Genomic DNA, 12949 nt, shown 5'->3' with positions numbered 1-12949 from the left:
CCATTAAATTGAGAGTGAAAAGCATGAGCATCTATAAATGTTTAAAGTCACCAAATAGCACTCAGGTGGTACTTTCAGATACAGTAGCTCAGATGATGTTCAAACAATCCTGGAGCAAGCTGGGGATTGTTTTACTGCTAATAGGCTTAAGCCACCACTTTACTGCTAAGAAGCTTAAGTGACTTGTTTTAGAAACAAGATGAAACCCACACTTGAAACCCACACTTGAACTCAGGTCTTTTGGCTCCAGAGCCCTAGGCATTTCCACTTTGCCACACCCCCAGGAGAGTAAAGGGTGGGAAGAGACTAGGAGGAAAAGCAAAAGGCAAGGGACATAGCTCTTGGAACTTCTTCAAGATGCCAAGATTTCTAGTACGTTATCCATTCTAAATTCATTGAAAACAACTGACTGCAAATCCATTTGCAAAGGAAAGTGATGGGGCCACATGGAGGATGTGCATGAATGAATGTGGATATAATTTTGCTCCTTTTACCATGATATTCTACAGCATTAGTCTCCTGCGGGTGCTGTAATAAAATACCATACACTGGATGGCTTAAAACAACAGAAATTTATTCTCTCACTCTCTGGAGGCCAGATGTCCAAAATCAGTATCACTGGGCTGAAATCAAGTTGTAAGCAGGACCATGCTCCCTCTGGAGGCTCAAGAGGAGAATCCATCCTTTGCCTCTTCTAGCTTCAGGTGGCTGCCCCTGTTCTTGACTCACAGCCACTCCAATATCTGCCTCCATGGTCACATTGTCTTCTCCTTTTCTATCTCTTTCAAATCTCCTTCTGCCTCTCTTTTATGTGGACACTTTTGACTGCATTTAGTGCTTACCCAGATAATCCAGGATTATCTCCTCATCTCAAGACCCTTAGTTTAATCACGTCTATAAAGATACAACATTTACAGGTTCCAGGGATTAAGACTTGATATATTTGGGTGGAAACTACAACCACATTTCTACACTTCCCCTTTCTATCCTGTTTTACATCATTTGTTACTACAAAAGTAATAGGTGTTCGTTATAGAAAATCAGAATATATGGATAAACAAAAGAAAAAAATTTGAAATTACTCCCCAAAGATAAGTAGTATTTATATTGTTGGTGCCTATCTTTACAGTTTTTTCTCTGTGAACACACATTTACATATAAGTTTCACTAAAATTTCAGAAATCCAGCTGATGGCACAGCCCTTGATCTCACTTCAGAGACGCCCACCTCACAAGTTGGGAAACACTGTTGTTACTCCCATAGAAAACCCAGAATGTAGAAATTTATTTAGGGTAAAACTTAGGTATCCTTCTATGTCAGGTAAGTTAATGTCGGAATGCTCTTTTTGAAATACGAAGTTTTGTAACATAAAAATTTCATGATAGATTGTGCAAAGATGGGGAAAATGTATGCAAGAATGTCATTCTCAAGAGAAGTCCTGGGAGATTTCTCCATTCTGGGAGCCGAGTGTGAACTAGCTTCCTGGAGTTTGTGACCACAAGCTCTGAATGTGTGTGTGCATGTGGGAGCCTGTGGCTCTTCATAGTTGGAGGATGCCCCGAGCACTATCAGTTGGGTGGGCTGATAGTGGTGGTCCATTTGCTCTGTGCTCACCTTGCTGAGGACCCTGGTGACTAAGAGTATGCATTTGCTAGAAGTCTCCTGGGACCCGAGGTACAGATGATAAGCATGACTTTGGCTGCTTTGCAATAAACTTTAACTAACCAAACCAGCTTATTTCATTTCTTTCTCTTTCTCTCTCAGTTAATGACAAAAATTAACGCACACTAAGTGTTCAAAACACTTTGTTTTCATTTTAAGCTATAGAATAATAAACTAACAGCAGTAGGATTCATATGTTGTGAATAAACAGGGAACAGATGAGTAATTCCTTTCTTGTTGTGAATTTCCAGCTTTTGCATCTTTAAGCTCGTTTCACTTCTTTCCCCAGCTACTTGTACTTACACTCATCTTCCCTTTTTGATCCCTTTTGAACACAGTTTGAGCTGTGTCCAAACCATTCTTACTATGCTTTGGAAAAAAAAAAAAGAAAAGAGAAACTTGTCAGTGTTTGCCGTTTTCTTACAATCCCCTGCCACAGAATGAGACTTCAGATTTACAGGAACACCAGGCTTTGCTGTGAAACAGAAAGCAAATGAAAGAAACTTTATTTTAAAAGTGTCTTTTGATCCACCAAGAAGAGGGCAACTGGATTGTTCATCCAGGTACAGTGGGGAGAGAGAATGGGGTTTTAAGTGGGTTTTGGAACCTAATGTTGAAATTTGGATTTACATTCATTTAAAGTTTGTGTCTGGTGGGTATGAAAGCCTTAACACTGAAGAATGCAGTTTTGCTTGGCTGGCTGGACTTGCCTGCAGGGAGACTTTTAGGGGTGGTGAGTCTGGTCTGCTGGAGTTTCATGGGGTTCTTCAGAATTGATGTTTAAATGCATGTTAAGTCAGAGGGATGCATTTGTGTTTACTGTGAGGGAAAGGACTTTGAAAATACTTTTTGGCTTTACAGAAATGAAACCTACTGTTGTTAGTGAGACTGCTATTAGAGTTGCAGGAGGTCAGAGCTGAAAAGCCCTAGGGGCACTGCTCAGTCCATGCACTCCCCTGAATTACAAGAAACCTGATATCTGGACAGAGCAGTGAAGGGAACCGCTGCTTACAGGACACCTATTATTGATAGGGTCTTTACAGACTTTATCTCAGTTAATCCTTACAACCCTGGAGGAGAGAGGTGGAAAATGTAGAGAGAAGTCAAGTGACTTGCTGTAGGTCACGCAGCTAATTGTCTACAGAATTAGGATAGAACCTCGTCTCCTGTCACTGTTCTCTTAACAGTTCAGCGCCCTTCTATAATACTAATTGTGTTAGTCTGCTTGGGCTGCCATAACAAAATACCACAGACCGGTTGGCTTAAACAACAGAAAGTTATTTCCTCACAGTTCTGGAGGCCAGAAGTCCAAGGTCAGAGTGTTGGCAGGTTTTGCTTCTCCTGAGGCCGCTCTCCTTAGCTTGAAGACGGCTGCCTGCCCACTGGGTCCTCCCATGATCTTTCCTCAGGGCGTGCATCTCTGGGGTCTCTCTCCGTGTGTCCAAATCTACTCTTCTTATAAGGACACCAAGCAGATTGGATTAGGGCCCATCCTAAAGGCCTCATGTAACTTAATTATATCTTTAAAGGCCCCCATCTTTAGGTACAGTCACATTCTGAGCTATTGGGGGTTAGGGCTTCAAAATATGGACTTTGGGGGGAACACAATTCAGCCAATAACATTAACAGTAACAATAATATGTGAGATTGCTGGAGTCTATTGGAGATCTAAGAGCATTCTAGACTAGAGCCTTTTTACTAGAAAGGGAGACAGATAACGCCCACTGACCATCGCTGTCCCAACTGCTCTCCTGTTTAATCTTCATAACAGTCCTAGGAGGTGGATATTATCCATGTCAGTGTTTCAGATAAAGAAATCAAGACTCAGATAGGTAAAGGTACCCATCTAATAAGCTGCACAGTGAGGATTTGAATTCAGGACTGCAATGCCAAAGCTCACACACATTTTCCACTTCTGTGTGCTGCCTCTCTGCTCCCATTATATATAACTTTTCTCTCATTTCATCCATAAGTTGTAGGAATGGCTCCATAGACGTGGGTTTATGGGTCCTGAGTAAATTCAGTTCTCTAAGGAGCTCATGTAACCATTTTGAAGAAAATATCCATTTTTAGAATTAGTTCTAAATATTATTTCCCAAAGCACAAATATAGGAAAAGGACTTCTTCCATGTAATTCAGTTATTCTCTGGACATCTTGCTTAAGGGTGGGACGTGGGGGGTGTTCAGAGCAATAGCCAGGGTCCAGGGGAGCAAACTGGTCAGAGCCTTATTCTTTATGTCAGTGGGTAACAATAGATGACCCGAGCTTCATACTACAGGCAGATTTTCTTCTTGAGATCAACAAATAACTAGTTGACTATCTCTGAGTAGGTTTCCTGATCTAGTCACAGACTTCTCTGTGGGTAGGAAGACTATTCAGTATCCAAACTGAATATGAATTTTTAGCATCTTCAGAATCAGCTGAGATTGCTGCCTGATGATCCACGTAAAGTTTTAGTTAATCATTTTAGTGGACGAAGTGACTGGATGGCTAACTCTGGGACTAGTTTATTCTCTTTACATGTGAATATAAAAAGCTTCTTGGCCCCTTCCTCTATCTTCTTCCTCTTTTTTCTGTTCTCACTTAAACTCTAACCTAGTCAGTGGAGGACTGATTCCTCCCAGACCCACCCTTTTCTCTGGGAGGTGTCTAGGAAGGGAGGGAAGAAACTGTAGTAGCTGCTATCTACAGCTGCTATCCTACAGCAGCAGGATAGTAGCTGCTATCCTTTCTGCTATCCCTTGATTGAGGACTCCCAGGCTGTCAGGGCTAGAGCTGGAATTTGAACTCAGTCCTGGAGTGAAAATAGGCCCTTGCTCACACTCATGAGTTGTCTCAATCCGTGTTTTCAGGCTCTTTCCCCCATGGCTCCTTTCCTATGCTGCTTCCTCTGCCAAGAAATAGCCTTTCCCCTTTACTGCCTGGTGAACTTTGGTTTCCTTTAAGAACAATTCAAAAGTCACCTCTTACAGGCAGAATTAAATCCCTCCATGGGATTCCTCCTACAACACTGAACTTCAAACTTTTACTGACTTCAACTCACAATAAGAAGTAAGACATCACTACCCAGTGCCAGGATATACAAGTAACTGAAATGAAACTTTCCTGAAAAAATACAGTACATTCTGATAGTTTTAATTCTATTTCATTTTTTAAATTATTCTAATTGTAGCACACTTCAGTTGATATCATGACCTGCTAATGAGCTCACTAGTTTGAAAAACTGCCCTCAAAGAAACTCTTTCTTCCTTTGACAGCTTTTCTTGCTTCTCTCATCTCTGAAAGCCTCAGATCCTCTGGCTCCTCACACAGAGACAATGGGGCCCAGTTCTTTGGTGCCCCATCCATTAGCCATCTAAGTTCCATTTTAATCTCATTTATTTGTCCAGTGATGAAAAGTTTGGCCCTAAGAACATGACTATTTGTATCTCAGCTGGGTGTACCTAGCATATTTGACATTTAAACAAATCATTTTGTACACCTCCCTCCTCCATATAAACTAATTTTCAATAATAGTCACACAACAAGATTAATGATAGTAATGGCAAAAAAGGAAACTCAGACAGTGACAATTAATTTAATGTGGTAAAACACATGTAACATGAAATTTACCATCTTAAGCATTTTTTTAAAATTAGACATTGGATTTTATTTTACTTATTTATTTTTTTGGCTCTGCCACATGGCTTGCAGGATCTTAGTTCCCTAAACACATGCCCTCTGCTGTGGAAGCGTGGAGTCTTAACCACTGGACCACCAGGAAACTCCCCCATCTTAATCATTTTTAAGTGTACAGTTCAGTAGCGGTTATGTATATTCACACTGTTGTACAATCTCCAGAACTTTTGTGTATTGCAAAATTGAAACTGTATCTGTTAAGCAACAATTACCCATTTTCCCCTCCCCACAGCCCTTGGCAACTACCATTCTACTTTCTGTTTCTATGAATTTGGCTACTCTAGATATTTCATTTAAGTTAAAACATACAGTTTTCATCTTTTTATGACTAGTTTATTTCACTTAGCATCATGTCCTCAAGTTTCATTCATACTGCCACTTGTGACAGGATTGCCTTCCTTTCCTTGCAACAGGATAATCTTTAGGTCCATCCGTGTTGCTGCAAATGGCATTATTTCATTCTTTTTTATGTCTGAGTAATATTCCATTTTATATATGTACCACATCTTCTTTATCCATTCATCTGTCAATGGATGTTTAGTTCACTTCCATGTCTTGGCTATTGTAAATAGTGCTGCTATGAACACTGGGGTGCATGTATCTTTTCAAATTAGCGTTTTCTCTGGATATATGCTCAGGAGTGGGATTGCTGGAGGATTTCCTTCCTTTTTAAGGCTCAGTAATATTCCATTTTGTGTTTATACCACATTTTGTTTATCCATCCATCCATCAATTAACACATGGGTTGCTTCTGTCTCTTGGCTATCATAATATAATATTGCTATGAATATGGGTGTACAACTTACAATGAGACCTTGCTTTCATGTTTTTTGGATATATACCCAGTGGAATTGCTGGATCATACAGTGATTCTATTTTTAATTTTCTGAAGAACCACCATACTGTTTTCCATAACAGCTGCACCATTTTACGTTCCTACCAAAGTGCACAAGGGTTCCAATTTCTCCATATCCTTACCAACACTTGTTATTTTCTGTTTTTGTTTTTAACAGTAGCCATTCTAATAGGTTCAAGTGATATCTCATTGTGGTTTTGATTTGCATTTCCCTAGTGATTAGTGATGTTGAGCATCTTTTCATATGCTTTTTGGCCATTTGTATATCTTCTTTGGAGAAATGTCTATTCAAGTTCTTTGCCCATTTTTTAATCCTGTTGTTGTTTTAGTAGTGACAATTTTCTTTTATTGAATTTTGTGTATGTAATCATGGCAGTAAAAACATACAAACATACAAACTAGAGTAAATATTGAGGTACAAAAAAAGGAAAAACCTATATCGACATATCAGTCCAGGATAGTAATGAATAATAAAATCCCTTCTCAAGCCTTACCTTCTGTACCTTTGTCAGTGACTTTAGCAAATTGATCATTTTGTGTATTTGTGTTCAATGGAGTCTTGCCAGAATTGTTAATATATCTTTGATCATAGTTAAATGAAGAACACTTCTTAAAAATTTTAATTTCAAAAAGTTTTTTTCACTTTTTTTTCACTTACGTTGAATGGAATATTATTCAGCCATAAAAAGAAATGAAATTGAGTTATTTGTAGTGAGGTGGATGGACCTAGAGTCTGTCATACAGAGTGAAGTAAGTCAGAAAGAGAAAAACAAATACCTTATGCTAACACATATATATGGAATCTAAGAAAAAAAAAAGGTCATGAAGAATCTAGGGGTAAGACGGGAATAGAGACACAGACCTACTACAGAATGGACTTGAGGATATGGGGAGGGGGAAGGGTAAGCTGTGACAAAGTGAGAGTGGCATGGACATATATATACACTACCAAACGTAAAATAGATAACTAGTGGGAAGCAACCGCATAGCACAGGGAGATCAGCTAGGTGGTTTGTGACCACCTGGATGGGTGGGATAGGGAGGGTGGGAGGGAGGGAGACGCAAGAGGGAAGAGATATGGGAACATATGTGTATGTATAACTGATTCACTTTGTTATAAAGCAGAAACTAACACACCATTGTAAAGCAATTATACTCCAATAAAGATGTTAAAAAAAGTTTTTTTCACATGAAGCAACAGAAAAAAAGACTTATTGAAAGCCTTAAACATGATGCTAGGTTTAGCAGAAATTCATAAATATTCTATTTCACATTATGTTCCAGAACTTGAAATAGTGTCCATGCTCTTGTTTCTTTGGTATTGATTGTAATGGCTCTTAAAAGTCTCTGTAGTAAAATAAATAAATAAAATATTCCTCCTCCTAGAGGAGGCTGGAGCTGGGTATTTCCCTTCCCCCAGGTCAGCTAAGCTCTGTTAATATCTCAGTAGGTGAGGCTCTGGTAAAATAATTGATGTTGAGGGCAGGATTTTTTAGGAAGAATAGAATGCTCTGGGCATAATTCAAAATGGCTACTTTTCCCCTCCCTTTACTGGAAGCAAGAGATTTTTCTCTGATCTACACTATGAGAACCTGGTAGGGCTCCTGGAGGTAAAACTCACAAAAGCATGGGGACTTTGCTAAACTGGATGCTCTTGGAGTTTTTAACTCACAGACTTGTCCATACTGATCCTCTAGAAATTCATCAATTACAGTTTAGGGTTTCCTACCTGGTTATGAGATCCTCTGAGGTTTCTGCTCATGAGTGTCTGCTCCTCCTGGGTTTCTGCTCCAGTAAGTTTGCAATTCTGTGTCTGCCTGACTGCGTCTTCAATTTTGCAGTAGCAGTTTGCTCTGTGACCTCAATTCTCTGATAGCTCTAAGAAGAGTTGTTCATGTTCAGTTTATTCAGCTTTTAACTTGACATTAGGATGGAGTAATGACTTCCTTACGTGCCCGGCCAGAAAGCAGAAGTCAAAAAATCTTCTTTTAAAAACAGAATTTAATAAACTAATTTTAAAATTTATATGTAAATGTCCATCGACAGAGGAATGGATAAAGAAGATGTGGTACTTATATACAATGGAATATTACCCTACCATAAAAAAGAATGAAATAATGCCATTTACAGCAACATGGATGGATCTAGAGATTATCATAGTAAATGAAGTAAGTCAGACAGAGAAAGACAAACATCGTATGATATCACTCATATATGGAATCTAATTTTTTTTATTGGAGTATAATTGCTTTACAATATTGTGTTAGTTTCTGCTGTACAATGAAGTGAATCAGCTATATGTATACCTATATCCCCTCCCTCGTGGACCTCCCTCCCCACCCCCATCCCACCCATCTAGGAAGTCACAGAGCACCGAGTTGAGCTTCCTGTGCTTTATAGAATGTTCCTGCTAGCTATCTATTTTACACATGGTAGTGTATATATGTCAATCCTAATCTCCCAATTCGTCCCACCCTCCCCTTTCCCTGCCGTGTCCACATGTCCGTTCTCTAATTTTTAAAAAAAAGATACAGATGAACTTATTTACAAAACAGAAACTGACTTACAGATATCAGAAACAAACTTATGGTTACCAAAGGGGAAACATTGTAGGAGAAGGATAAACCAGGAGCACGGGATGTACACACACACACTACTATATATAAGACAGATAACCAACAAGGACCCACTGTATAGCAGCACAGGGAGCTCTACTTAGTATTCTGTGATAAGCTATAACAGAAAAGAATCTAAAAAAGAATGAACATATGTACATGTATAACTAAATTACTTAGCTGTACACCTGAAACTAACACAACATTGTAAATCAACTATACTCCAATAAAATTAAAATATTTAAAAAATAAATAAAATGTGATTCCAGAGGACAGGCAGCAGTCCCAGTGTTCTGCGTCTTGCACAGCCCTACTGCCCTGAGAAGCAGAAATTATATAACGTGTTTTCAATTGTGCAGACTGGGGAGGATTCACGTGTTCGGTCTGGTGAACTTCCAGGAATAATTTTAAGTGTTTATCTAAAGTTCATTCAAACTTTCTTGATCTAGAAGTTAGACAGGAAACCTAGCAGAGAATTGAAACACACCAGGCTCTGAGGAGAGAGAACTCTAAATGTAGGCAGAAGGGTTGAACTGTGACACTCCGTGGCATTCATACCTCAGAAAGCAGGAGGTTCAATTCTAGGGTTTCTGTGATTTAGAAGCTGCATCAATATTAATGTTTGCCACCACTTCCTGTTGCTCATTGTCCTGGTTGCTTTTGCTGTGTAATAAACTGCCCTAATACGTCATGCTAAAAAATAAATAAATAAAATTAAATAAAGGGAATGTCCTGGCGGTCCAGTGGTTAGAACTCTGTGCTTTCACTGCTGAGGGCCTGGGTTCAATCCATGGTCAGGGAACTGAAATCCCACAAGCTGTGTGGTGTGGCCAAAAATAAATAAAATTAAATTAAGTTAAATAAAAATAAAATAAAATTTATATGGGAATGCAAACAATTCTCAAAAGGAACAAAACTGAAGGATTTACACTACCCGATTTCAAGGCTTATTATAAGGATACGGTAATCAAGACAGTGTGATATTGGCATAAGGACAGGCATAAATCAGTGGAACAGAATAGAGTCCAGAAATATGCTCACAAGTTCAGTGGGTAAAAGATATTTTCAACCAATCATGATGGAAAAACTGTACATCCCTGTGGAAAAAGAGTGAACCTCAACTCCTTATCTCACATCATAAACAAAAAATTATCTCAAAATGGATCAATGACCTAAATGTAAAAGCTAAAATTATAAAACCTCTAAAAGAAAACTTAGGTGAAAATCTTTGTGGCTCAGGGTAACAATGATTTTGTCAAGAGGACACAAATAGCATGAACAAATAGCATGAATCAAATAGCATAAAGAAAAAAAAATTAATAAGTTGAGCTTCATAAAAATAAAAATGTTTTGCTTTTCAAAAGACGCAAAGAACAAAAGGCAAACCATTGTATTAATCATGTTTTTTATTTTCTATATTTTATGATGCTTTGATATCTTGGGGGCTTTGCTGGCCAAAAGAGGCTGCCCATACCAGGGCTAGCTAATTCCTAGGGATAGCAAAAAACTTGCCTGTGAGTGTGCCTTTCATATGCAAACAAATGAATCCAAAGACCGTATCTTCAACCACCAACTTTATCAAACTCTCACACATCAAGCCAATATTTCCCCTGCCCTAAATCACTCCCAGGCCACCCTTATAGTCCAGAGTCTACTGAAATTATTCAAACTATCCAATCCTAAACTTGCTGAACTTGCCTACCCTGCATCACCTGTTTCTTCCTGTGAAAACTGTTATAGAGGCTCTGGGCTAAGCTTTCTCCTTTGCTCCTTCTGCCTCCTGATCAACTCTGGTACTTCCCCATGAGGCCCCATGTGGTCCTGTGTGGCACGGCAGGCCCTCCTTCTCTTGCGAATCATAAGTAATAAAACATTTTTCATTGGCATTGACGTCTTCATTTTGTCACTCAGTTATCTCTGTAAATTAAATCCTAGGCACAATCAAAACAACCACAGATGAGTAAAAAATATTTATAATACATGTATTTGACAAAAAAATTGTATTCAGAATCTATGAAGAACTCTTGAAAGTCAATAATAAAAAGACAACCCAATTTGTAAAATGGGCAAAAGATTTGTACAGATACTTCACAAAAAGTTTATGAATGAACAATAAAGTACATGAAAAGATGCTCAACATCATTAGTCATCAAGAAATGAAAATTAATATTACAAAATGAGATAACACTACCCATTCATTAGAATGGCTAAAATTAAAAAGACGGATAATGCCAAGTGCTGCTGAGGATTTGGAACCACTGGAACTGTTGATTTTATCTGCTGGTAAGCATGTAAAATGGTATGACCACTTTAAAAAACAGTTTGGCACCGTCTATAAAATTAACATACACTCACCATATGACCTAGAAATTCCACTTCTAGATTCTCACCCAATAGAAATGAAAACGTATGTCCACAAAGGAATGTTGATAGAAGCTTCATTCATGATAGCCAAAAACTGGACACAAACCAAATGTCCATCAACAGAATTAATAGGTAAATTGATCTGTTCCTACAATGGAATACTGCTTAGCCATTAAAAACGACTGAACTACCAATTCCTGCAAACAGCAAGGAGAATCTCAACAGCATGATACTAAGTGAAAGGAGCCAGACACAAAAGTACCCCCTACATTTGTCCATTTACATGAATTTCTAGAACAGGCAAAAGTAATTTATAGTTAAAGAAATCCGATCAGTGGTTGCTTTGATGGAGACTAGGAGGAATGAATTATAAAGGGGCACAAGGGAACTTTCTGCAGTGATGGGAATATTCTAAATCTTGACTGGGGTATTACTGACTTGGGTGTGTACATTTGTCAAAGCTCCTTGTATTTTATTGCATGTAAATTTTACATCAATGAAATTGATTTTTAAAATGAGGCAGTTTACTACTTAACTGATATAGAAATGTCTCAAAATATACTAAATGAAAAAAAAACATGTCAAACATTATGTATAGTGCGTCCTTTTTGGTGTGGAAAAAAAAATACAAAAGTGACAATGGTTGCTGTCTTGATTGTTTCTGTTTTGTTAGTTTTACAGAATGAGTAGCCGTTTTACAGAAAGAAGAGGACAGTATTGGAGTCATCTTTGACTTCTCCATTTGGAACTAATATTGTCTATTGAGATATAGAAAGCTGGAAAGCTTTTATTCAGAACAAGTAAGTATACTAGAAATCAAATCTGCGTGATTGTAGAGTGTGTTTCCAAATACGGGTGATAGGGAGCAGAAAATCAATTCATGCCTTTCTCTGATCAGTTATATTGATATATGGAATGCCCATCAAATATTTTTCTGTGGTTCTGAGAATTCAGTTATAAACATGGTGGCCCGTGTTAAATGGCAGAACCACAGATAAGCTAGGACTTTCACAGAGAGTGATTGTTTTAAAATATTGGTCCCCTGACATCATGGGAGGCTAGATCCTGGGTTTGAAAGATGGCTTCTGGGAATTTCCTGTTTCCTGGTACATTGCCACACACTTTGAAAGGTTTTGCTATTAGTACTCAGTTCTAAATAATTTGGGACTTATGTGAGATAAAACACATACATTGTCCTAAAACCTCAGGAAAATCTGAAATAATATACAAATTTGGGGGATATTGATTTGCTTAAGGAACATTAAATAAAAGGTACCATGTTCAAGGTCTGGGCTGCATGTTTAACTCTTGCAAGAATGTGATCCTAGATGACTAAGAATATAAGCCCAAACTATCCAATAGGTTTTTTGTTTGTTTGTTTTTGTTTTTTACTATTCCAAACACTTTATTTTTTAAAAATTTTTATTGGAGTGTAACTGATTTGCAATGTCGTGTTGGTTTCTGCTGTACGGCAAGGTAAATCAATTATACGTATACATATATCACCCCAATGTTCACTGCAGCACTATCCAATAGTTCTAATGGCAAATGCTTTCTCACAACTTTTTCATCATGGCGAGGTTTTTCATTTTAATCTGTACCAAATTCATTTATTCAACAAATGTTAATTAATTAACCACAGTTCTAGGCCCTGGGGGTATAATATCAAAACAAAGCATGCTTTTTGTTCTCACAGTGCTTACAATATGGTGTATATTTGCGAGTGTAATTCAGGAATGGAGGGTACAGGGAGAAGGTGGAATAAGGGTAAAA

Source organism: Leucopleurus acutus (genome assembly GCF_964270905.1).
Source record: "Leucopleurus acutus genome assembly, chromosome: 12".
In the NCBI taxonomy this organism is placed as follows: Eukaryota; Metazoa; Chordata; class Mammalia; order Artiodactyla; family Delphinidae; genus Leucopleurus; species Leucopleurus acutus.
Note: the sequence above shows the minus strand (reverse complement) of the source record.